Genomic DNA, 19,357 nt, shown 5'->3' with positions numbered 1-19,357 from the left:
GATTGCATTTCTGCTTTCATGACTTTTATGTTTAGTGAGCTGGGGGTGATTCCTCCAAAATTTCCTTTTGTCCTCCACACATTTCAATTGTAAAATGTAATGCCTGCAGCACTTGATATTCCTAGGTGGTCTCCCATCCAAGTACTAACCAAGCCCAACATTGCTTAGCTTCTGAGATCAGACGAGATCAGGCTTAGTCAAGGTGGTGTGGCCGCAGGCGATTGCATTTCTGCTTTCATGACTTTTATGTTTAGTGAGCTGGGGGTGATTCCTCCAAAATTTCCTTTTGTCCTCCACACATTTCAATTGTAAAATGTAATTACAAAAATGTAATGCCTGCAGCACTTGATATTCCCAGGTGGTCTCCCATCCAAGTACTAACCAAGCCCAACATTGCTTCGCTTCTGAGATCAGACGAGATCAGGCTTATTCAAGGTGGTGTGGCCGCAGGCGATTGCATTTCTGCTTTCATGACTTTTATGTTTAGTGAGCTGGGGGTGATTCCTCCAAAATTTCCTTTTGTCCTCCACACATTTCAATTGTAAAATGTAATTACAAAAACGTAATGCCTGCAGCACTTGATATTCCCAGGTGGTCTCCCATCCAAGTACTAACCAAGCCCAACATTGCTTAGCTTCTGAGATCAGACGAGATCAGGCTTATTCAAGGTGGTGTGGCCGCAGGCGATTGCATTTCTGCTTTCATGACTTTTATGTTTAGTGAGCTGGGGGTGATTCCTCCAAAATTTCCTTTTGTCCTCCACACATTTCAATTGTAAAATGTAATGCCTGCAGCACTTGATATTCCCAGGTGGTCTCCCATCCAAGTACTAACCAAGCCCAACATTGCTTAGCTTCTGAGATCAGACGAGATCAGGCTTATTCAAGGTGGTGTGGCCGCAGGCGATTGCATTTCTGCTTTCATGACTTTTATGTTTAGTGAGCTGGGGGTGATTCCTCCAAAATTTCCTTTTGTCCTCCACACATTTCAATTGTAAAATGTAATGCCTGCAGCACTTGATATTCCCAGGTGGTCTCCCATCCAAGTACTAACCAAGCCCAACATTGCTTAGCTTCTGAGATCAGACGAGATCAGGCTTATTCAAGGTGGTGTGGCCGCAGGCGATTGCATTTCTGCTTTCATGACTTTTATGTTTAGTGAGCTGGGGGTGATTCCTCCAAAATTTCCTTTTGTCCTCTGTCACGGGTGACCCCGAACCAACTATTATATGTAATAAGACATTGGATCCCTTCGCCTGGAGGGTCTCAGTGGCTAGAGTTCACGGTTCCTCGATTGAGTCAGATTCAGTTGTATTAAGTTTGTCCACTGATGATGCGGAGGAGAATAAATGCTGGGTGCCTGCTGACATGAACAATAGTGAGTTCTGGCCTCCCACTGTGTTCTGGATGGATGGCATACCCCCTAAGGTATCTCTGTGCGAGCAGAAGGAGATGCGTGATAAAAACATGTACAGTTCCAGAATGCTTGTGAGAGGCACAGAGTTAGCCCTGGTTCATGAAATAAGAAGTGATTCTCTTGTTGTGTGTGACTGTGGCAGATGCAGAGGTGAATCACCCCGGACTGGGCCTAAGCCATGTCCAGCCTGCAGTCATTTAGTGAAACATTGTCGAATCTTGTTTGAGTGTGATGATTCCGAGGGGCTTTCTTTCTCTCATTTGAATGTAAATCCCAGAGATGTAAAAAGAGTTGAGTGTATGGATTGTGAGAGCGGCCACCTGGTAAAATGGGCACATCTAGGTAAATTAGAATGTGAGGAAGGTGTCCCTATTAAGCGTGTACAAGTGTCTTGTAGGTATAAAGTCAAGACCATGGCGACCCACACCTGTGATGCCAAACGCTGGATAAAGGGGCCTGTGGTGGTTTTCGCTGAGCCAACCAGGGACGAACCCAGAACAGAAATGGAGTCCTGCTGGGAACGAGCTGAAGCCTTGGACATGGATTGGATGATTTAAATATATTAATGAAATGCATGTACTATAATCATTTGTAAATGTTTAGTAGTTTTTAGTTTGTATGTGTAATATTCAATAGTTTTAGTTTATAGCCATTGCTGTAAGAATGCTTTCTCTGTATGACCTTTTAACTGGAGCCGGGACTGCCTGACACTCTAACTCAGTCAGCTCTAAACCGTCTCTTATCAAGATGGGCATAGCTCCAGAATAGGGTGCTGAGATTTCTATTGAAACTTTCTAGCCTGAATAACAGAATAATGCTATATTACTAAATACATGTTAACATGCTTGTTCTAAGTGATATAGATTGTTGTGGTAACATATAATCATAGGTAGTGATAATTATTGTTAGTATGAGATACTATGAACAATGTTTATGTATAAGATCATATGATTCACTTTGCTTAATATGATAGTATACCTGAAGCTCTTTTTTACCAAGATGAGCATGGTTAAAAACTAAGTCCTAATTCAATGAAAAGAATTACTGTGTGCTTGCATTCAAGAATTATAACTTCTGAATATAAAGGGAAAAGGAGTTAGGAGTATTTTTAAGTAAAGGATTAAAAGACCTCGCTTTAAGTAGGTTTCTGCTTGTAGTTCAGTTTTAAAATAAGTAGGTGAGTAAGAACAGCCTAGAGTAAAAGCAGACTCTAACTTAAGAGAAATAAGCATTGTCAGAAGATACACCACGAATAGAGAGCAGAAAAATTGAATAAAATTCTATTGTAATATTGCTGATATACTGCTGCTAGCAGAAAGTAATAAGGTTAGCAGCCATATACTATAAGAAGTAACGTACTAATTTGACTTTGAGGTTAAAAGATGCAGCATAAAGAAAGTTGTGGTAGAACATATAAAATAAAAGAATTGAATAAATAATGAAGAATAAAAAGCAGGAGGTAGGTTTCAGAAGAATAAACTATGTGACCTGTCTTCTTGAACTCTCTATCAGCCTGCCCTTGGAGAGATTAATATTAGCTGCTGGAAAGCCTTTTTGGTGGGAGGAAGCCGGAATTTTCTTATCAGAAGGATTACAGTACCGAAGGCCTGACTACACATGTAGGGTGTTAGAATGGATGGTCTTAACACCTAAAATAACTAGTCGAAGGGCAAAGGAGGCATAGGTATAGATTTATAGAAACATCCATCACTACCAAACTTGGCAAGGGAGGAGATGTCTTTAACGAACTGGATTTAGCCAGTATGAATATAGCTGGAAAATACAGGGTCATCTAAGTGTCAATTGAGTTCAGACAATTGGGGCCCATAGGAGAGAAAGGCATTACAACTTCACAGCTCAGTAAAATAGTTGGGTTATTCATAAAAGGAAAAAACTCTATACTAGAAGAGATATAGAATAAAAGTTCCCTATAATACTGGCTAAACATACACCAGTAAGGAAAGGAGGAAACTAATTTGAGTGAGATGACATGAAGGAATATATTTTTGAAAGCCAAGTTCATGTAATCCATTATAACCATTATAAACTATAAACTGCTATATTATGATATAAACTGTTGGTGTTGCATATATTCAAAAACACCACTTTTCCTATATTGGTGTTACATATATCTAAAACACCACTTCTTTTTGTAATACACACATATTAAGTAGTGAATCAAAACAGCAAGGATTTTGTGAACTCTGCTTTACCTGAATTCTTCGGATAAAGGAGGGGGCAAGGATGAGTGGGTGAGATCATGGGCCAGTGTTGATTTATTGGTATATGAGTGGGACTGGAAAGTTGGTTGAATTCCTTATAGATTACTGTTTGCTAAGAGATAAGGACTGTCCATGGGGATTGATGATTGGGACTAATTGGGGCCTCTCATTGCTCACAATGGGACAAAAATTGTATAAAAACCCTGAGCTGATTACACTAGAGCACCACAATCAAGACTCGGCTTTGCAGAGCCACGTGGTCCATCCTTTGCAGATCTCCACAGAACAGTCCTTCTCTTTTGTTCACGCTACTCTTCCTTATAATAGGAGGTAAGCATATTAATGGTATTATTGTGTCTCACATTTATTGGTTATATTGCTATGAGGTTTTGAAACTATGTTTTGGTATTAAGAGTGTTATATTGAATGTGCTGAAACATAGCAGTGGGTGCTTGTAGGATATTTGCTTAGCCAGCCTGAGGGCTGCACTGAATACATATAATTGTATTATGTTATTGAAGTATTAAATGCTGAAGCTTGTAATAAACTTAGGATTGCTAATTATTGTTACATGTTTTCGGGTTTTAGTGGTATGCGCAAACTACTAAACCAATATTAAAGGCATTTTAATAAAACGAAGGAGCGCTGATGTTGCTCTGATTCGTAAAACTTTGAATAAATGAGTCTGAGTGATTTTCTTGATTAAATAAAAAGGTTTTAAGGACACACCGCTCGTCCAGTGCTCGAACATAAACCACTAGGAGTTTTAAACATCTCTGTCCTCCTTAACGTCTCCCCTGAGTTAAGAGTGTGTGCAGAGCAAATAATATAATAAAAGAGAACGTGAAAAGTGAAAACGTGACACCTCCACACATTTCAATTGTAAAATGTAATTACAAAAATGTAATGCCTGCAGCACTTGATATTCCCAGGTGGTCTCCCATCCAAGTACTAACCAAGCCCAACATTGCTTAGCTTCTGAGATCAGACGAGATCAGGCTTATTCAAGGTGGTGTGGCCGCAGGCGATTGCATTTCTGCTTTCATGACTTTTATGTTTAGTGAGCTGGGGGTGATTCCTCCAAAATTTCCTTTTGTCCTCCACACATTTCAATTGTAAAATGTAATGCCTGCAGCACTTGATATTCCCAGGTGGTCTCCCATCCAAGTACTAACCAAGCCCAACATTGCTTAGCTTCTGAGATCAGGCTTATTCAAGGTGGTGTGGCCGCAGGCGATTGCATTTCTGCTTTCATGACTTTTATGTTTAGTGAGCTGGGGGTGATTCCTCCAAAATTTCCTTTTGTCCTCCACACATTTCAATTGTAAAATGTAATTACAAAAATGTAATGCCTGCAGCACTTGATATTCCCAGGTGGTCTCCCATCCAAGTACTAACCAAGCCCAACATTGCTTAGCTTCTGAGATCAGACGAGATCAGGCTTATTCAAGGTGGTGTGGCCGCAGGCGATTGCATTTCTGCTTTCATGACTTTTATGTTTAGTGAGCTGGGGGTGATTCCTCCAAAATTTCCTTTTGTCCTCCACACATTTCAATTGTAAAATGTAATGCCTGCAGCACTTGATATTCCCAGGTGGTCTCCCATCCAAGTACTAACCAAGCCCAACATTGCTTAGCTTCTGAGATCAGACGAGATCAGGCTTATTCAAGGTGGTGTGGCCGCAGGCGATTGCATTTCTGCTTTCATGACTTTTATGTTTAGTGAGCTGGGGGTGATTCCTCCAAAATTTCCTTTTGTCCCACACATTTCAATTGTAAAATGTAATGCCTGCAGCACTTGATATTCCCAGGTGGTCTCCCATCCAAGTACTAACCAAGCCCAACATTGCTTAGCTTCTGAGATCAGACGAGATCAGGCTTATTCAAGGTGGTGTGGCCGCAGGCGATTGCATTTCTGCTTTCATGACTTTTATGTTTAGTGAGCTGGGGGTGATTCCTCCAAAATTTTCTTTTGTCCTCCACACATTTCTATTGTAAAATGTAATGACAAAAATGTAATGCCTGCAGCACTTGATATTCCCAGGTGGTCTCCCATCCAAGTACTAACCAAGCCCAACATTGCTTAGCTTCTGAGATCAGACGAGATCAGGCTTATTCAAGGTGGTGTGGCCGCAGGCGATTGCATTTCTGCTTTCATGACTTTTATGTTTAGTGAGCTGGGGGTGATTCCTCCAAAATTTCCTTTTGTCCTCCACACATTTCAATTGTAAAATGTAATGCCTGCAGCACTTGATATTCCCAGGTGGTCTCCCATCCAAGTACTAACCAAGCCCAACATTGCTTAGCTTCTGAGATCAGACGAGACCAGGCTTATTCAAGGTGGTGTGGCCGCAGGCGATTGCATTTCTGCTTTCATGACTTTTATGTTTAGTGAGCTGGGGGTGATTCCTCCAAAATTTCCTTTTGTCCTCCACACATTTCAATTGTAAAATGTAATTACAAAAATGTAATGCCTGCAGCACTTGATATTCCCAGGTGGTCTCCCATCCAAGTACTAACCAAGCCCAACATTGCTTAGCTTCTGAGATCAGACGAGATCAGGCTTATTCAAGGTGGTGTGGCCGCAGGCGATTGCATTTCTGCTTTCATGACTTTTATGTTTAGTGAGCTGGGGGTGATTCCTCCAAAATTTCCTTTTGTCCTCCACACATTTCAATTGTAAAATGTAATGCCTGCAGCACTTGATATTCCCAGGTGGTCTCCCATCCAAGTACTAACCAAGCCCAACATTGCTTAGCTTCTGAGATCAGACGAGATCAGGCTTATTCAAGGTGGTGTGGCCGCAGGCGATTGCATTTCTGCTTTCATGACTTTTATGTTTAGTGAGCTGGGGGTGATTCCTCCAAAATTTCCTTTTGTCCCACACATTTCAATTGTAAAATGTAATGCCTGCAGCACTTGATATTCCCAGGTGGTCTCCCATCCAAGTACTAACCAAGCCCAACATTGCTTAGCTTCTGAGATCAGACGAGATCAGGCTTATTCAAGGTGGTGTGGCCGCAGGCGATTGCATTTCTGCTTTCATGACTTTTATGTTTAGTGAGCTGGGGGTGATTCCTCCAAAATTTTCTTTTGTCCTCCACACATTTCTATTGTAAAATGTAATGACAAAAATGTAATGCCTGCAGCACTTGATATTCCCAGGTGGTCTCCCATCCAAGTACTAACCAAGCCCAACATTGCTTAGCTTCTGAGATCAGACGAGATCAGGCTTATTCAAGGTGGTGTGGCCGCAGGCGATTGCATTTCTGCTTTCATGACTTTTATGTTTAGTGAGCTGGGGGTGATTCCTCCAAAATTTCCTTTTGTCCTCCACACATTTCAATTGTAAAATGTAATGCCTGCAGCACTTGATATTCCCAGGTGGTCTCCCATCCAAGTACTAACCAAGCCCAACATTGCTTAGCTTCTGAGATCAGACGAGACCAGGCTTATTCAAGGTGGTGTGGCCGCAGGCGATTGCATTTCTGCTTTCATGACTTTTATGTTTAGTGAGCTGGGGGTGATTCCTCCAAAATTTCCTTTTGTCCTCCACACATTTCAATTGTAAAATGTAATGCCTGCAGCACTTGATATTCCCAGGTGGTCTCCCATCCAAGTACTAACCAAGCCCAACATTGCTTAGCTTCTGAGATCAGACGAGATCAGGCTTATTCAAGGTGGTGTGGCCGCAGGCGATTGCATTTCTGCTTTCATGACTTTTATGTTTAGTGAGCTGGGGGTGATTCCTCCAAAATTTCCTTTTGTCCTCCACACATTTCAATTGTAAAATGTAATGCCTGCAGCACTTGATATTCCCAGGTGGTCTCCCATCCAAGTACTAACCAAGCCCAACATTGCTTAGCTTCTGAGATCAGACGAGATCAGGCTTATTCAAGGTGGTGTGGCCGCAGGCGATTGCATTTCTGCTTTCATGACTTTTATGTTTAGTGAGCTGGGGGTGATTCCTCCAAAATTTCCTTTTGTCCTCCACACATTTCAATTGTAAAATGTAATTACAAAAATGTAATGCCTGCAGCACTTGATATTCCCAGGTGGTCTCCCATCCAAGTACTAACCAAGCCCAACATTGCTTAGCTTCTGAGATCAGACGAGATCAGGCTTATTCAAGGTGGTGTGGCCGCAGGCGATTGCATTTCTGCTTTCATGACTTTTATGTTTAGTGAGCTGGGGGTGATTCCTCCAAAATTTCCTTTTGTCCTCCACACATTTCAATTGTAAAATGTAATGCCTGCAGCACTTGATATTCCCAGGTGGTCTCCCATCCAAGTACTAACCAAGCCCAACATTGCTTAGCTTCTGAGATCAGACGAGATCAGGCGAGATCAGGCTTATTCAAGGTGGTGTGGCCGCAGGCGATTGCATTTCTGCTTTCATGACTTTTATGTTTAGTGAGCTGGGGGTGATTCCTCCAAAATTTCCTTTTGTCCTCCACACATTTCAATTGTAAAATGTAATGCCTGCAGCACTTGATATTCCCAGGTGGTCTCCCATCCAAGTACTAACCAAGCCCAACATTGCTTAGCTTCTGAGATCAGACGAGATCAGGCTTATTCAAGGTGGTGTGGCCGCAGGCGATTGCATTTCTGCTTTCATGACTTTTATGTTTAGTGAGCTGGGGGTGATTCCTCCAAAATTTCCTTTTGTCCTCCACACATTTCAATTGTAAAATGTAATTACAAAAATGTAATGCCTGCAGCACTTGATATTCCCAGGTGGTCTCCCATCCAAGTACTAACCAAGCCCAACATTGCTTAGCTTCTGAGATCAGACGAGACCAGGCTTATTCAAGGTGGTGTGGCCGCAGGCGATTGCATTTCTGCTTTCATGACTTTTATGTTTAGTGAGCTGGGGGTGATTCCTCCAAAATTTCCTTTTGTCCTCCACACATTTCAATTGTAAAATGTAATGCCTGCAGCACTTGATATTCCCAGGTGGTCTCCCATCCAAGTACTAACCAAGCCCAACATTGCTTAGCTTCTGAGATCAGACGAGATCAGGCTTATTCAAGGTGGTGTGGCCGCAGGCGATTGCATTTCTGCTTTCATGACTTTTATGTTTAGTGAGCTGGGGGTGATTCCTCCAAAATTTCCTTTTGTCCTCCACACATTTCAATTGTAAAATGTAATGCCTGCAGCACTTGATATTCCCAGGTGGTCTCCCATCCAAGTACTAACCAAGCCCAACATTGCTTAGCTTCTGAGATCAGACAAGATCAGGCTTATTCAAGGTGGTGTGGCCGCAGGCGATTGCATTTCTGCTTTCATGACTTTTATGTTTAGTGAGCTGGGGGTGATTCCTCCAAAATTTCCTTTTGTCCTCCACACATTTCAATTGTAAAATGTAATTACAAAAATGTAATGCCTGCAGCACTTGATATTCCCAGGTGGTCTCCCATCCAAGTACTAACCAAGCCCAACATTGCTTAGCTTCTGAGATCAGACGAGATCAGGCTTATTCAAGGTGGTGTGGCCGCAGGCGATTGCATTTCTGCTTTCATGACTTTTATGTTTAGTGAGCTGGGGGTGATTCCTCCAAAATTTCCTTTTGTCCTCCACACATTTCAATTGTAAAATGTAATTACAAAAATGTAATGCCTGCAGCACTTGATATTCCCAGGCGGTCTCCCATCCAAGTACTAACCAAGCCCAACATTGCTTAGCTTCTGAGATCAGGCTTATTCAAGGTGGTGTGGCCGCAGGCGATTGCATTTCTGCTTTCATGACTTTTATGTTTAGTGAGCTGGGGGTGATTCCTCCAAAATTTCCTTTTGTCCTCCACACATTTCAATTGTAAAATGTAATGCCTGCAGCACTTGATATTCCCAGGTGGTCTCCCATCCAAGTACTAACCAAGCCCAACATTGCTTAGCTTCTGAGATCAGACGAGATCAGGCTTATTCAAGGTGGTGTGGCCGCAGGCGATTGCATTTCTGCTTTCATGACTTTTATGTTTAGTGAGCTGGGGGTGATTCCTCCAAAATTTCCTTTTGTCCTCCACACATTTCAATTGTAAAATGTAATTACAAAAATGTAATGCCTGCAGCACTTGATATTCCCAGGCGGTCTCCCATCCAAGTACTAACCAAGCCCAACATTGCTTAGCTTCTGAGATCAGACGAGATCAGGCGAGATCAGGCTTATTCAAGGTGGTGTGGCCGCAGGCGATTGCATTTCTGCTTTCATGACTTTTATGTTTAGTGAGCTGGGGGTGATTCCTCCAAAATTTCCTTTTGTCCTCCACACATTTCAATTGTAAAATGTAATTACAAAAATGTAATGCCTGCAGCACTTGATATTCCCAGGCGGTCTCCCATCCAAGTACTAACCAAGCCCAACATTGCTTAGCTTCTGAGATCAGGCTTATTCAAGGTGGTGTGGCCGCAGGCGATTGCATTTCTGCTTTCATGACTTTTATGTTTAGTGAGCTGGGGGTGATTCCTCCAAAATTTCCTTTTGTCCTCCACACATTTCAATTGTAAAATGTAATGCCTGCAGCACTTGATATTCCCAGGTGGTCTCCCATCCAAGTACTAACCAAGCCCAACATTGCTTAGCTTCTGAGATCAGACGAGATCAGGCTTATTCAAGGTGGTGTGGCCGCAGGCGATTGCATTTCTGCTTTCATGACTTTTATGTTTAGTGAGCTGGGGGTGATTCCTCCAAAATTTCCTTTTGTCCTCCACACATTTCAATTGTAAAATGTAATTCCTGCAGCACTTGATATTCCCAGGTGGTCTCCCATCCAAGTACTAACCAAGCCCAACATTGCTTAGCTTCTGAGATCAGACGAGATCAGGCTTATTCAAGGTGGTGTGGCCGCAGGCGATTGCATTTCTGCTTTCATGGCTTTTATGTTTAGTGAGCTGGGGGTGATTCCTCCAAAATTTCCTTTTGTCCTCCACACATTTCAATTGTAAAATGTAATGCCTGCAGCACTTGATATTCCAGGTGGTCTCCCATCCAAGTACTAACCAAGCCCAACATTGCTTAGCTTCTGAGATCAGGCTTATTCAAGGTGGTGTGGCCGCAGGCGATTGCATTTCTGCTTTCATGACTTTTATGTTTAGTGAGCTGGGGGTGATTCCTCCAAAATTTCCTTTTGTCCTCCACACATTTCAATTGTAAAATGTAATGCCTGCAGCACTTGATATTCCCAGGTGGTCTCCCATCCAAGTATTAACCAAGCCCAACATTGCTTAGCTTCTGAGATCAGACGAGATCAGGCTTATTCAAGGTGGTGTGGCCGCAGGCGATTGCATTTCTGCTTTCATGACTTTTATGTTTAGTGAGCTGGGGGTGATTCCTCCAAAATTTCCTTTTGTCCTCCACACATTTCAATTGTAAAATGTAATGCCTGCAGCACTTGATATTCCCAGGTGGTCTCCCATCCAAGTACTAACCAAGCCCAACATTGCTTAGCTTCTGAGATCAGGCTTATTCAAGGTGGTGTGGCCGCAGGCGATTGCATTTCTGCTTTCATGACTTTTATGTTTAGTGAGCTGGGGGTGATTCCTCCAAAATTTCCTTTTGTCCTCCACACATTTCAATTGTAAAATGTAATGCCTGCAGCACTTGATATTCCCAGGTGGTCTCCCATCCAAGTACTAACCAAGCCCAACATTGCTTAGCTTCTGAGATCAGACGAGATCAGGCTTATTCAAGGTGGTGTGGCCGCAGGCGATTGCATTTCTGCTTTCATGACTTTTATGTTTAGTGAGCTGGGGGTGATTCCTCCCAAATTTCCTTTTGTCCTCCACACATTTCAATTGTAAAATGTAATGCCTGCAGCACTTGATATTCCCAGGTGGTCTCCCATCCAAGTACTAACCAAGCCCAACATTGCTTAGCTTCTGAGATCAGGCTTATTCAAGGTGGTGTGGCCGCAGGCGATTGCATTTCTGCTTTCATGACTTTTATGTTTAGTGAGCTGGGGGTGATTCCTCCAAAATTTCCTTTTGTCCTCCACACATTTCAATTGTAAAATGTAATGCCTGCAGCACTTGATATTCCCAGGTGGTCTCCCATCCAAGTACTAACCAAGCCCAACATTGCTTAGCTTCTGAGATCAGACGAGATCAGGCTTATTCAAGGTGGTGTGGCTGCAGGCGATTGCATTTCTGCTTTCATGACTTTTATGTTTAGTGAGCTGGGGGTGATTCCTCCAAAATTTCCTTTTGTCCTCCACACATTTCAATTGTAAAATGTAATGCCTGCAGCACTTGATATTCCCAGGTGGTCTCCCATCCAAGTACTAACCAAGCCCAACATTGCTTAGCTTCTGAGATCAGACGAGATCAGGCTTATTCAAGGTGGTGTGGCCGCAGGCGATTGCATTTCTGCTTTCATGACTTTTATGTTTAGTGAGCTGGGGGTGATTCCTCCAAAATTTCCTTTTGTCCTCCACACATTTCAATTGTAAAATGTAATGCCTGCAGCACTTGATATTCCCAGGTGGTCTCCCATCCAAGTACTAACCAAGTCCAACATTGCTTAGCTTCTGAGATCAGACGAGATCAGGCTTATTCAAGGTGGTGTGGCCGCAGGCGATTGCATTTCTGCTTTCATGACTTTTATGTTTAGTGAGCTGGGGGTGATTCCTCCAAAATTTCCTTTTGTCCTCCACACATTTCAATTGTAAAATGTAATGCCTGCAGCACTTGATATTCCCAGGTGGTCTCCCATCCAAGTACTAACCAAGCCCAACATTGCTTAGCTTCTGAGATCAGACGAGATCAGGCTTAGTCAAGGTGGTGTGGCCGCAGGCGATTGCTGTTCTGCTTTCATGACTTTTATGTTTAGTGAGCTGGGGGTGATTCCTCCAAAATTTCCTTTTGTCCTCCACACATTTCAATTGTAAAATGTAATTACAAAAATGTAATGCCTGCAGCACTTGATATTCCCAGGTGGTCTCCCATCCAAGTACTAACCAAGCCCAACATTGCTTAGCTTCTGAGATCAGACGAGATCAGGCTTATTCAAGGTGGTGTGGCCGCAGGCGATTGCATTTCTGCTTTCATGACTTTTATGTTTAGTGAGCTGGGGGTGATTCCTCCAAAATTTCCTTTTGTCCTCCACACATTTCAATTGTAAAATGTAATGCCTGCAGCACTTGATATTCCCAGGTGGTCTCCCATCCAAGTACTAACCAAGCCCAACATTGCTTAGCTTCTGAGATCAGACGAGATCAGGCTTATTCAAGGTGGTGTGGCCGCAGGCGATTGCATTTCTGCTTTCATGACTTTTATGTTTAGTGAGCTGGGGGTGATTCCTCCAAAATTTCCTTTTGTCCTCCACACATTTCAATTGTAAAATGTAATGCCTGCAGCACTTGATATTCCCAGGTGGTCTCCCATCCAAGTACTAACCAAGCCCAACATTGCTTAGCTTCTGAGATCAGACGAGATCAGGCTTATTCAAGGTGGTGCGGCCGCAGGCGATTGCATTTCTGCTTTCATGACTTTTATGTTTAGTGAGCTGGGGGTGATTCCTCCAAAATTTACTTTTGTCCTCCACACATTTCAATTGTAAAATGTAATGCCTGCAGCACTTGATATTCCCAGGTGGTCTCCCATCCAAGTACTAACCAAGCCCAACATTGCTTAGCTTCTGAGATCAGGCTTATTCAAGGTGGTGTGGCCGCAGGCGATTGCATTTCTGCTTTCATGACTTTTATGTTTAGTGAGCTGGGGGTGATTCCTCCAAAATTTCCTTTTGTCCTCCACACATTTCAATTGTAAAATGTAATGCCTGCAGCACTTGATATTCCCAGGTGGTCTCCCATCCAAGTACTAACCAAGCCCAACATTGCTTAGCTTCTGAGATCAGACGAGATCAGGCTTATTCAAGGTGGTGTGGCCGCAGGCGATTGCCTTTCTGCTTTCATGACTTTTATGTTTAGTGAGCTGCGGGGTGATTCCTCCCAAATTTCCTTTTGTCCTCCACACATTTCAATTGTAAAATGTAATGCCTGCAGCACTTGATATTCCCAGGTGGTCTCCCATCCAAGTTCTAACCAAGCCCAACATTGCTTAGCTTCTGAGATCAGGCTTATTCAAGGTGGTGTGGCCGCAGGCGATTGCATTTCTGCTTTCATGACTTTTATGTTTAGTGAGCTGGGGGTGATTCCTCCAAAATTTCCTTTTGTCCTCCACACATTTCAATTGTAAAATGTAATGCCTGCAGCACTTGATATTCCCAGGTGGTCTCCCATCCAAGTACTAACCAAGCCCAACATTGCTTAGCTTCTGAGATCAGACGAGATCAGGCTTATTCAAGGTGGTGTGGCCGCAGGCGATTGCATTTCTGCTTTCATGACTTTTATGTTTAGTGAGCTGGGGGTGATTCCTCCAAAATTTCCTTTTGTCCTCCACACATTTCAATTGTAAAATGTAATGCCTGCAGCACTTGATATTCCCAGGTGGTCTCCCATCCAAGTACTAACCAAGCCCAACATTGCTTAGCTTCTGAGATCAGACGAGATCAGGCTTATTCAAGGTGGTGTGGCCGCAGGCGATTGCATTTCTGCTTTCATGACTTTTATGTTTAGTGAGCTGGGGGTGATTCCTCCAAAATTTCCTTTTGTCCTCCACACATTTCAATTGTAAAATGTAATGCCTGCAGCACTTGATATTCCCAGGTGGTCTCCCATCCAAGTACTAACCAAGCCCAACATTGCTTAGCTTCTGAGATCAGACGAGATCAGGCTTATTCAAGGTGGTGTGGCCGCAGGCGATTGCATTTCTGCTTTCATGACTTTTATGTTTAGTGAGCTGGGGGTGATTCCTCCAAAATTTCCTTTTGTCCTCCACACATTTCAATTGTAAAATGTAATGCCTGCAGCACTTGATATTCCCAGGTGGTCTCCCATCCAAGTACTAACCAAGCCCAACATTGCGTAGCTTCTGAGATCAGACGAGATCAGGCTTAGTCAAGGTGGTGTGGCCGCAGGCGATTGCTGTTCTGCTTTCATGACTTTTATGTTTAGTGAGCTGGGGGTGATTCCTCCAAAATTTCCTTTTGTCCTCCACACATTTCAATTGTAAAATGTAATGCCTGCAGCACTTGATATTCCCAGGTGGTCTCCCATCCAAGTACTAACCAAGCCCAACATAGCTTAGCTTCTGAGATCAGACGAGATCAGGCTTATTCAAGGTGGTGTGGCCGCAGGCGATTGCATTTCTGCTTTCATGACTTTTATGTTTAGTGAGCTGGGGGTGATTCCTCCAAAATTTCCTTTTGTCCTCCACACATTTCAATTGTAAAATGTAATTACAAAAATGTAATGCCTGCAGCACTTGATATTCCCAGGTGGTCTCCCATCCAAGTACTAACCAAGTCCAACATTGCTTAGCTTCTGAGATCAGACGAGATCAGGCTTATTCAAGGTGGTGTGGCCGCAGGCGATTGCAGTTCTGCTTTCATGACTTTTATGTTTAGTGAGCTGGGGGTGATTCCTCCAAAATTTCCTTTTGTCCTCCACACATTTCAATTGTAAAATGTAATTACAAAAATGTAATGCCTGCAGCACTTGATATTCCCAGGTGGTCTCCCATCCAAGTACTAACCAAGCCCAACATTGCTTAGCTTCTGAGATCAGACGAGATCAGGCTTATTCAAGGTGGTGTGGCCGCAGGCGATTGCATTTCTGCTTTCATGACTTTTATGTTTAGTGAGCTGGGGGTGATTCCTCCAAAATTTCCTTTTGTCCTCCACACATTTCAATTGTAAAATGTAATGCCTGCAGCACTTGATATTCCTAGGTGGTCTCCCATCCAAGTACTAACCAAGCCCAACATTGCTTAGCTTCTGAGATCAGACGAGATCAGGCTTAGTCAAGGTGGTGTGGCCGCAGGCGATTGCATTTCTGCTTTCATGACTTTTATGTTTAGTGAGCTGGGGGTGATTCCTCCAAAATTTCCTTTTGTCCTCCACACATTTCAATTGTAAAATGTAATTACAAAAATGTAATGCCTGCAGCACTTGATATTCCCAGGTGGTCTCCCATCCAAGTACTAACCAAGCCCAACATTGCTTCGCTTCTGAGATCAGACGAGATCAGGCTTATTCAAGGTGGTGTGGCCGCAGGCGATTGCATTTCTGCTTTCATGACTTTTATGTTTAGTGAGCTGGGGGTGATTCCTCCAAAATTTCCTTTTGTCCTCCACACATTTCAATTGTAAAATGTAATTACAAAAATGTAATGCCTGCAGCACTTGATATTCCCAGGTGGTCTCCCATCCAAGTACTAACCAAGCCCAACATTGCTTAGCTTCTGAGATCAGACGAGATCAGGCTTATTCAAGGTGGTGTGGCCGCAGGCGATTGCATTTCTGCTTTCATGACTTTTATGTTTAGTGAGCTGGGGGTGATTCCTCCAAAATTTCCTTTTGTCCTCCACACATTTCAATTGTAAAATGTAATGCCTGCAGCACTTGATATTCCCAGGTGGTCTCCCATCCAAGTACTAACCAAGCCCAACATTGCTTAGCTTCTGAGATCAGACGAGATCAGGCTTATTCAAGGTGGTGTGGCCGCAGGCGATTGCATTTCTGCTTTCATGACTTTTATGTTTAGTGAGCTGGGGGTGATTCCTCCAAAATTTCCTTTTGTCCTCCACACATTTCAATTGTAAAATGTAATGCCTGCAGCACTTGATATTCCCAGGTGGTCTCCCATCCAAGTACTAACCAAGCCCAACATTGCTTAGCTTCTGAGATCAGACGAGATCAGGCTTATTCAAGGTGGTGTGGCCGCAGGCGATTGCATTTCTGCTTTCATGACTTTTATGTTTAGTGAGCTGGGGGTGATTCCTCCAAAATTTCCTTTTGTCCTCTGTCACGGGTGACCCCGAACCAACTATTATATGTAATAAGACATTGGATCCCTTCGCCTGGAGGGTCTCAGTGGCTAGAGTTCACGGTTCCTCGATTGAGTCAGATTCAGTTGTATTAAGTTTGTCCACTGATGATGCGGAGGAGAATAAATGCTGGGTGCCTGCTGACATGAACAATAGTGAGTTCTGGCCTCCCACTGTGTTCTGGATGGATGGCATACCCCCTAAGGTATCTCTGTGCGATCAGAAGGAGATGCGTGATAAAAACATGTACAGGTCCAGAATGCTTGTGAGAGGCACAGAGTTAGCCCTGGTTCATGAAATAAGAAGTGATTCTCTTGTTGTGTGTGACTGTGGCAGATGCAGAGGTGAATCACCCCGGACTGGGCCTAAGCCATGTCCAGCCTGCAGTCATTTAGTGAAACATTGTCGAATCTTGTTTGAGTGTGATGATTCCGAGGGGCTTTCTTTCTCTCATTTGAATGTAAATCCCAGAGATGTAAAAAGAGTTGAGTGTATGGATTGTGAGAGCGGCCACCTGGTAAAATGGGCACATCTAGGTAAATTAGAATGTGAGGAAGGTGTCCCTATTAAGCGTGTACAAGTGTCTTGTAGGTATAAAGTCAAGACCATGGCGACCCACACCTGTGATGCCAAACGCTGGATAAAGGGGCCTGTGGTGGTTTTCGCTGAGCCAACCAGGGACGAACCCAGAACAGAAATGGAGTCCTGCTGGGAACGAGCTGAAGCCTTGGACATGGATTGGATGATTTAAATATATTAATGAAATGCATGTACTATAATCATTTGTAAATGTTTAGTAGTTTTTAGTTTGTATGTGTAATATTCAATAGTTTTAGTTTATAGCCATTGCTGTAAGAATGCTTTCTCTGTATGACCTTTTAACTGGAGCCGGGACTGCCTGACACTCTAACTCAGTCAGCTCTAAACCGTCTCTTATCAAGATGGGCATAGCTCCAGAATAGGGTGCTGAGATTTCTATTGAAACTTTCTAGCCTGAATAACAGAATAATGCTATATTACTAAATACATGTTAACATGCTTGTTCTAAGTGATATAGATTGTTGTGGTAACATATAATCATAGGTAGTGATAATTATTGTTAGTATGAGATACTATGAACAATGTTTATGTATAAGATCATATGATTCACTTTGCTTAATATGATAGTATACCTGAAGCTCTTTTTTACCAAGATGAGCATGGTTAAAAACTAAGTCCTAATTCAATGAAAAGAATTACTGTGTGCTTGCATTCAAGAATTATAACTTCTGAATATAAAGGGAAAAGGAGTTAGGAGTATTTTTAAGTAAAGGATTAAAAGACCTCGCTTTAAGTAGGTTTCTGCTTGTAGTTCAGTTTTAAAATAAGTAGGTGAGTAAGAACAGCCTAGAGTAAAAGCAGACTCTAACTTAAGAGAAATAAGCATTGTCAGAAGATACACCACGAATAGAGAGCAGAAAAATTGAATAAAATTCTATTGTAATATTGCTGATATACTGCTGCTAGCAGAAAGTAATAAGGTTAGCAGCCATATACTATAAGAAGTAACGTACTAATTTGACTTTGAGGTTAAAAGATGCAGCATAAAGAAAGTTGTGGTAGAACATATAAAATAAAAGAATTGAATAAATAATGAAGAATAAAAAGCAGGAGGTAGGTTTCAGAAGAATAAACTATGTGACCTGTCTTCTTGAACTCTCTATCAGCCTGCCCTTGGAGAGATTAATATTAGCTGCTGGAAAGCCTTTTTGGTGGGAGGAAGCCGGAATTTTCTTATCAGAAGGATTACAGTACCGAAGGCCTGACTACACATGTAGGGTGTTAGAATGGATGGTCTTAACACCTAAAATAACTAGTCGAAGGGCAAAGGAGGCATAGGTATAGATTTATAGAAACATCCATCACTACCAAACTTGGCAAGGGAGGAGATGTCTTTAACGAACTGGATTTAGCCAGTATGAATATAGCTGGAAAATACAGGGTCATCTAAGTGTCAATTGAGTTCAGACAATTGGGGCCCATAGGAGAGAAAGGCATTACAACTTCACAGCTCAGTAAAATAGTTGGGTTTTTCATAAAAGGAAAAAACTCTATACTAGAAGAGATATAGAATAAAAGTTCCCTATAATACTGGCTAAACATACACCAGTAAGGAAAGGAGGAAACTAATTTGAGTGAGATGACATGAAGGAATATATTTTTGAAAGCCAAGTTCATGTAATCCATTATAACCATTATAAACTATAAACTGCTATATTATGATATAAACTGTTGGTGTTGCATATATTCAAAAACACCACTTTTCCTATATTGGTGTTACATATATCTAAAACACCACTTCTTTTTGTAATACACACATATTAAGTAGTGAATCAAAACAGCAAGGATTTTGTGAACTCTGCTTTACCTGAATTCTTCGGATAAAGGAGGGGGCAAGGATGAGTGGGTGAGATCATGGGCCAGTGTTGATTTATTGGTATATGAGTGGGACTGGAAAGTTGGTTGAATTCCTTATAGATTACTGTTTGCTAAGAGATAAGGACTGTCCATGGGGATTGATGATTGGGACTAATTGGGGCCTCTCATTGCTCACAATGGGACAAAAATTGTATAAAAACCCTGAGCTGATTACACTAGAGCACCACAATCAAGACTCGGCTTTGCAGAGCCACGTGGTCCATCCTTTGCAGATCTCCACAGAACAGTCCTTCTCTTTTGTTCACGCTACTCTTCCTTATAATAGGAGGTAAGCATATTAATGGTATTATTGTGTCTCACATTTATTGGTTATATTGCTATGAGGTTTTGAAACTATGTTTTGGTATTAAGAGTGTTATATTG

At 42.3% G+C, this 19,357-nt stretch overlaps 49 non-coding genes and 10 pseudogenes across 49 annotated transcripts; all 59 read right to left on the bottom strand.

The window, feature by feature from the left end:
• Positions 1–100: 100 nt before the first annotated feature.
• Positions 101–219, bottom strand: LOC131712098 (5S ribosomal RNA). Its single transcript, XR_009313987.1, has one exon. It is a non-coding gene; the product is annotated as a 5S ribosomal RNA (ribosomal RNA).
• Positions 220–333: 114 nt separating this feature from the next.
• On the bottom strand, positions 334–452 carry LOC131710435 (5S ribosomal RNA). Its single transcript, XR_009312307.1, has one exon. It is a non-coding gene; the product is annotated as a 5S ribosomal RNA (ribosomal RNA).
• A 114-nt stretch (positions 453–566) lies between these two features.
• LOC131712923 (5S ribosomal RNA) lies at positions 567–685 on the bottom strand. Its single transcript, XR_009314811.1, has one exon. It is a non-coding gene; the product is annotated as a 5S ribosomal RNA (ribosomal RNA).
• A 100-nt stretch (positions 686–785) lies between these two features.
• LOC131712913 (5S ribosomal RNA) lies at positions 786–904 on the bottom strand. The gene has a single exon (XR_009314800.1). It is a non-coding gene; the product is annotated as a 5S ribosomal RNA (ribosomal RNA).
• A 100-nt stretch (positions 905–1,004) lies between these two features.
• On the bottom strand, positions 1,005–1,123 carry LOC131712903 (5S ribosomal RNA). Its single transcript, XR_009314790.1, has one exon. It is a non-coding gene; the product is annotated as a 5S ribosomal RNA (ribosomal RNA).
• A 3,422-nt stretch (positions 1,124–4,545) lies between these two features.
• On the bottom strand, positions 4,546–4,664 carry LOC131712894 (5S ribosomal RNA). Its single transcript, XR_009314781.1, has one exon. It is a non-coding gene; the product is annotated as a 5S ribosomal RNA (ribosomal RNA).
• A 100-nt stretch (positions 4,665–4,764) lies between these two features.
• On the bottom strand, positions 4,765–4,873 carry LOC131714531 (5S ribosomal RNA; annotated as a pseudogene).
• Positions 4,874–4,987: 114 nt separating this feature from the next.
• LOC131712883 (5S ribosomal RNA) lies at positions 4,988–5,106 on the bottom strand. Its single transcript, XR_009314770.1, has one exon. It is a non-coding gene; the product is annotated as a 5S ribosomal RNA (ribosomal RNA).
• Positions 5,107–5,206: 100 nt separating this feature from the next.
• On the bottom strand, positions 5,207–5,325 carry LOC131712874 (5S ribosomal RNA). Its single transcript, XR_009314761.1, has one exon. It is a non-coding gene; the product is annotated as a 5S ribosomal RNA (ribosomal RNA).
• Positions 5,326–5,423: 98 nt separating this feature from the next.
• LOC131712862 (5S ribosomal RNA) lies at positions 5,424–5,542 on the bottom strand. The gene has a single exon (XR_009314750.1). It is a non-coding gene; the product is annotated as a 5S ribosomal RNA (ribosomal RNA).
• Positions 5,543–5,656: 114 nt separating this feature from the next.
• LOC131712851 (5S ribosomal RNA) lies at positions 5,657–5,775 on the bottom strand. The gene has a single exon (XR_009314739.1). It is a non-coding gene; the product is annotated as a 5S ribosomal RNA (ribosomal RNA).
• A 100-nt stretch (positions 5,776–5,875) lies between these two features.
• On the bottom strand, positions 5,876–5,994 carry LOC131710883 (5S ribosomal RNA). The gene has a single exon (XR_009312766.1). It is a non-coding gene; the product is annotated as a 5S ribosomal RNA (ribosomal RNA).
• Positions 5,995–6,108: 114 nt separating this feature from the next.
• On the bottom strand, positions 6,109–6,227 carry LOC131712840 (5S ribosomal RNA). The gene has a single exon (XR_009314728.1). It is a non-coding gene; the product is annotated as a 5S ribosomal RNA (ribosomal RNA).
• A 100-nt stretch (positions 6,228–6,327) lies between these two features.
• LOC131712828 (5S ribosomal RNA) lies at positions 6,328–6,446 on the bottom strand. The gene has a single exon (XR_009314718.1). It is a non-coding gene; the product is annotated as a 5S ribosomal RNA (ribosomal RNA).
• A 98-nt stretch (positions 6,447–6,544) lies between these two features.
• On the bottom strand, positions 6,545–6,663 carry LOC131712817 (5S ribosomal RNA). The gene has a single exon (XR_009314706.1). It is a non-coding gene; the product is annotated as a 5S ribosomal RNA (ribosomal RNA).
• A 114-nt stretch (positions 6,664–6,777) lies between these two features.
• On the bottom strand, positions 6,778–6,896 carry LOC131712806 (5S ribosomal RNA). Its single transcript, XR_009314695.1, has one exon. It is a non-coding gene; the product is annotated as a 5S ribosomal RNA (ribosomal RNA).
• Positions 6,897–6,996: 100 nt separating this feature from the next.
• Positions 6,997–7,115, bottom strand: LOC131710882 (5S ribosomal RNA). The gene has a single exon (XR_009312765.1). It is a non-coding gene; the product is annotated as a 5S ribosomal RNA (ribosomal RNA).
• Positions 7,116–7,215: 100 nt separating this feature from the next.
• On the bottom strand, positions 7,216–7,334 carry LOC131712795 (5S ribosomal RNA). The gene has a single exon (XR_009314684.1). It is a non-coding gene; the product is annotated as a 5S ribosomal RNA (ribosomal RNA).
• Positions 7,335–7,434: 100 nt separating this feature from the next.
• Positions 7,435–7,553, bottom strand: LOC131712784 (5S ribosomal RNA). The gene has a single exon (XR_009314673.1). It is a non-coding gene; the product is annotated as a 5S ribosomal RNA (ribosomal RNA).
• A 114-nt stretch (positions 7,554–7,667) lies between these two features.
• LOC131712773 (5S ribosomal RNA) lies at positions 7,668–7,786 on the bottom strand. Its single transcript, XR_009314662.1, has one exon. It is a non-coding gene; the product is annotated as a 5S ribosomal RNA (ribosomal RNA).
• Positions 7,787–7,886: 100 nt separating this feature from the next.
• LOC131713307 (5S ribosomal RNA) lies at positions 7,887–8,015 on the bottom strand (annotated as a pseudogene).
• A 100-nt stretch (positions 8,016–8,115) lies between these two features.
• On the bottom strand, positions 8,116–8,234 carry LOC131712763 (5S ribosomal RNA). Its single transcript, XR_009314652.1, has one exon. It is a non-coding gene; the product is annotated as a 5S ribosomal RNA (ribosomal RNA).
• A 114-nt stretch (positions 8,235–8,348) lies between these two features.
• On the bottom strand, positions 8,349–8,467 carry LOC131710880 (5S ribosomal RNA). Its single transcript, XR_009312763.1, has one exon. It is a non-coding gene; the product is annotated as a 5S ribosomal RNA (ribosomal RNA).
• Positions 8,468–8,567: 100 nt separating this feature from the next.
• LOC131712752 (5S ribosomal RNA) lies at positions 8,568–8,686 on the bottom strand. The gene has a single exon (XR_009314641.1). It is a non-coding gene; the product is annotated as a 5S ribosomal RNA (ribosomal RNA).
• A 100-nt stretch (positions 8,687–8,786) lies between these two features.
• Positions 8,787–8,905, bottom strand: LOC131711809 (5S ribosomal RNA). Its single transcript, XR_009313697.1, has one exon. It is a non-coding gene; the product is annotated as a 5S ribosomal RNA (ribosomal RNA).
• A 114-nt stretch (positions 8,906–9,019) lies between these two features.
• On the bottom strand, positions 9,020–9,138 carry LOC131712741 (5S ribosomal RNA). Its single transcript, XR_009314630.1, has one exon. It is a non-coding gene; the product is annotated as a 5S ribosomal RNA (ribosomal RNA).
• A 114-nt stretch (positions 9,139–9,252) lies between these two features.
• LOC131715261 (5S ribosomal RNA) lies at positions 9,253–9,361 on the bottom strand (annotated as a pseudogene).
• A 100-nt stretch (positions 9,362–9,461) lies between these two features.
• Positions 9,462–9,580, bottom strand: LOC131712730 (5S ribosomal RNA). The gene has a single exon (XR_009314619.1). It is a non-coding gene; the product is annotated as a 5S ribosomal RNA (ribosomal RNA).
• Positions 9,581–9,694: 114 nt separating this feature from the next.
• LOC131713429 (5S ribosomal RNA) lies at positions 9,695–9,823 on the bottom strand (annotated as a pseudogene).
• Positions 9,824–9,937: 114 nt separating this feature from the next.
• Positions 9,938–10,046, bottom strand: LOC131715260 (5S ribosomal RNA; annotated as a pseudogene).
• Positions 10,047–10,146: 100 nt separating this feature from the next.
• On the bottom strand, positions 10,147–10,265 carry LOC131712718 (5S ribosomal RNA). The gene has a single exon (XR_009314609.1). It is a non-coding gene; the product is annotated as a 5S ribosomal RNA (ribosomal RNA).
• A 100-nt stretch (positions 10,266–10,365) lies between these two features.
• Positions 10,366–10,484, bottom strand: LOC131711386 (5S ribosomal RNA). The gene has a single exon (XR_009313269.1). It is a non-coding gene; the product is annotated as a 5S ribosomal RNA (ribosomal RNA).
• A 100-nt stretch (positions 10,485–10,584) lies between these two features.
• LOC131716347 (5S ribosomal RNA) lies at positions 10,585–10,692 on the bottom strand (annotated as a pseudogene).
• A 100-nt stretch (positions 10,693–10,792) lies between these two features.
• Positions 10,793–10,911, bottom strand: LOC131711755 (5S ribosomal RNA). The gene has a single exon (XR_009313643.1). It is a non-coding gene; the product is annotated as a 5S ribosomal RNA (ribosomal RNA).
• A 100-nt stretch (positions 10,912–11,011) lies between these two features.
• LOC131714530 (5S ribosomal RNA) lies at positions 11,012–11,120 on the bottom strand (annotated as a pseudogene).
• Positions 11,121–11,220: 100 nt separating this feature from the next.
• LOC131712706 (5S ribosomal RNA) lies at positions 11,221–11,339 on the bottom strand. Its single transcript, XR_009314597.1, has one exon. It is a non-coding gene; the product is annotated as a 5S ribosomal RNA (ribosomal RNA).
• Positions 11,340–11,439: 100 nt separating this feature from the next.
• On the bottom strand, positions 11,440–11,548 carry LOC131714529 (5S ribosomal RNA; annotated as a pseudogene).
• A 100-nt stretch (positions 11,549–11,648) lies between these two features.
• Positions 11,649–11,767, bottom strand: LOC131720660 (5S ribosomal RNA). Its single transcript, XR_009319557.1, has one exon. It is a non-coding gene; the product is annotated as a 5S ribosomal RNA (ribosomal RNA).
• Positions 11,768–11,867: 100 nt separating this feature from the next.
• LOC131712695 (5S ribosomal RNA) lies at positions 11,868–11,986 on the bottom strand. Its single transcript, XR_009314586.1, has one exon. It is a non-coding gene; the product is annotated as a 5S ribosomal RNA (ribosomal RNA).
• Positions 11,987–12,086: 100 nt separating this feature from the next.
• LOC131710536 (5S ribosomal RNA) lies at positions 12,087–12,205 on the bottom strand. Its single transcript, XR_009312410.1, has one exon. It is a non-coding gene; the product is annotated as a 5S ribosomal RNA (ribosomal RNA).
• Positions 12,206–12,305: 100 nt separating this feature from the next.
• On the bottom strand, positions 12,306–12,424 carry LOC131710372 (5S ribosomal RNA). The gene has a single exon (XR_009312244.1). It is a non-coding gene; the product is annotated as a 5S ribosomal RNA (ribosomal RNA).
• Positions 12,425–12,538: 114 nt separating this feature from the next.
• On the bottom strand, positions 12,539–12,657 carry LOC131712684 (5S ribosomal RNA). The gene has a single exon (XR_009314575.1). It is a non-coding gene; the product is annotated as a 5S ribosomal RNA (ribosomal RNA).
• Positions 12,658–12,757: 100 nt separating this feature from the next.
• On the bottom strand, positions 12,758–12,876 carry LOC131712674 (5S ribosomal RNA). Its single transcript, XR_009314566.1, has one exon. It is a non-coding gene; the product is annotated as a 5S ribosomal RNA (ribosomal RNA).
• A 100-nt stretch (positions 12,877–12,976) lies between these two features.
• LOC131710969 (5S ribosomal RNA) lies at positions 12,977–13,095 on the bottom strand. The gene has a single exon (XR_009312851.1). It is a non-coding gene; the product is annotated as a 5S ribosomal RNA (ribosomal RNA).
• A 100-nt stretch (positions 13,096–13,195) lies between these two features.
• LOC131714528 (5S ribosomal RNA) lies at positions 13,196–13,304 on the bottom strand (annotated as a pseudogene).
• A 100-nt stretch (positions 13,305–13,404) lies between these two features.
• On the bottom strand, positions 13,405–13,523 carry LOC131712665 (5S ribosomal RNA). The gene has a single exon (XR_009314556.1). It is a non-coding gene; the product is annotated as a 5S ribosomal RNA (ribosomal RNA).
• A 101-nt stretch (positions 13,524–13,624) lies between these two features.
• On the bottom strand, positions 13,625–13,733 carry LOC131716298 (5S ribosomal RNA; annotated as a pseudogene).
• A 100-nt stretch (positions 13,734–13,833) lies between these two features.
• LOC131712654 (5S ribosomal RNA) lies at positions 13,834–13,952 on the bottom strand. The gene has a single exon (XR_009314545.1). It is a non-coding gene; the product is annotated as a 5S ribosomal RNA (ribosomal RNA).
• A 100-nt stretch (positions 13,953–14,052) lies between these two features.
• Positions 14,053–14,171, bottom strand: LOC131712643 (5S ribosomal RNA). The gene has a single exon (XR_009314534.1). It is a non-coding gene; the product is annotated as a 5S ribosomal RNA (ribosomal RNA).
• A 100-nt stretch (positions 14,172–14,271) lies between these two features.
• On the bottom strand, positions 14,272–14,390 carry LOC131712633 (5S ribosomal RNA). Its single transcript, XR_009314524.1, has one exon. It is a non-coding gene; the product is annotated as a 5S ribosomal RNA (ribosomal RNA).
• Positions 14,391–14,490: 100 nt separating this feature from the next.
• On the bottom strand, positions 14,491–14,609 carry LOC131713095 (5S ribosomal RNA). The gene has a single exon (XR_009314983.1). It is a non-coding gene; the product is annotated as a 5S ribosomal RNA (ribosomal RNA).
• Positions 14,610–14,709: 100 nt separating this feature from the next.
• Positions 14,710–14,828, bottom strand: LOC131711043 (5S ribosomal RNA). Its single transcript, XR_009312925.1, has one exon. It is a non-coding gene; the product is annotated as a 5S ribosomal RNA (ribosomal RNA).
• A 114-nt stretch (positions 14,829–14,942) lies between these two features.
• LOC131710535 (5S ribosomal RNA) lies at positions 14,943–15,061 on the bottom strand. The gene has a single exon (XR_009312409.1). It is a non-coding gene; the product is annotated as a 5S ribosomal RNA (ribosomal RNA).
• Positions 15,062–15,175: 114 nt separating this feature from the next.
• On the bottom strand, positions 15,176–15,294 carry LOC131712623 (5S ribosomal RNA). Its single transcript, XR_009314514.1, has one exon. It is a non-coding gene; the product is annotated as a 5S ribosomal RNA (ribosomal RNA).
• A 100-nt stretch (positions 15,295–15,394) lies between these two features.
• On the bottom strand, positions 15,395–15,513 carry LOC131712097 (5S ribosomal RNA). The gene has a single exon (XR_009313986.1). It is a non-coding gene; the product is annotated as a 5S ribosomal RNA (ribosomal RNA).
• A 114-nt stretch (positions 15,514–15,627) lies between these two features.
• Positions 15,628–15,746, bottom strand: LOC131710434 (5S ribosomal RNA). The gene has a single exon (XR_009312306.1). It is a non-coding gene; the product is annotated as a 5S ribosomal RNA (ribosomal RNA).
• A 114-nt stretch (positions 15,747–15,860) lies between these two features.
• Positions 15,861–15,979, bottom strand: LOC131712612 (5S ribosomal RNA). The gene has a single exon (XR_009314503.1). It is a non-coding gene; the product is annotated as a 5S ribosomal RNA (ribosomal RNA).
• Positions 15,980–16,079: 100 nt separating this feature from the next.
• LOC131712601 (5S ribosomal RNA) lies at positions 16,080–16,198 on the bottom strand. Its single transcript, XR_009314492.1, has one exon. It is a non-coding gene; the product is annotated as a 5S ribosomal RNA (ribosomal RNA).
• Positions 16,199–16,298: 100 nt separating this feature from the next.
• LOC131712590 (5S ribosomal RNA) lies at positions 16,299–16,417 on the bottom strand. The gene has a single exon (XR_009314481.1). It is a non-coding gene; the product is annotated as a 5S ribosomal RNA (ribosomal RNA).
• Between the last annotated feature and the right edge of the window lie 2,940 nt (positions 16,418–19,357).

This window comes from Acipenser ruthenus, chromosome 44 (assembly GCF_902713425.1).
Source record: "Acipenser ruthenus chromosome 44, fAciRut3.2 maternal haplotype, whole genome shotgun sequence".
Taxonomy (NCBI): domain Eukaryota; kingdom Metazoa; phylum Chordata; class Actinopteri; order Acipenseriformes; family Acipenseridae; genus Acipenser; species Acipenser ruthenus.
This window is presented reverse-complemented; position numbering and strand designations above follow the sequence as displayed.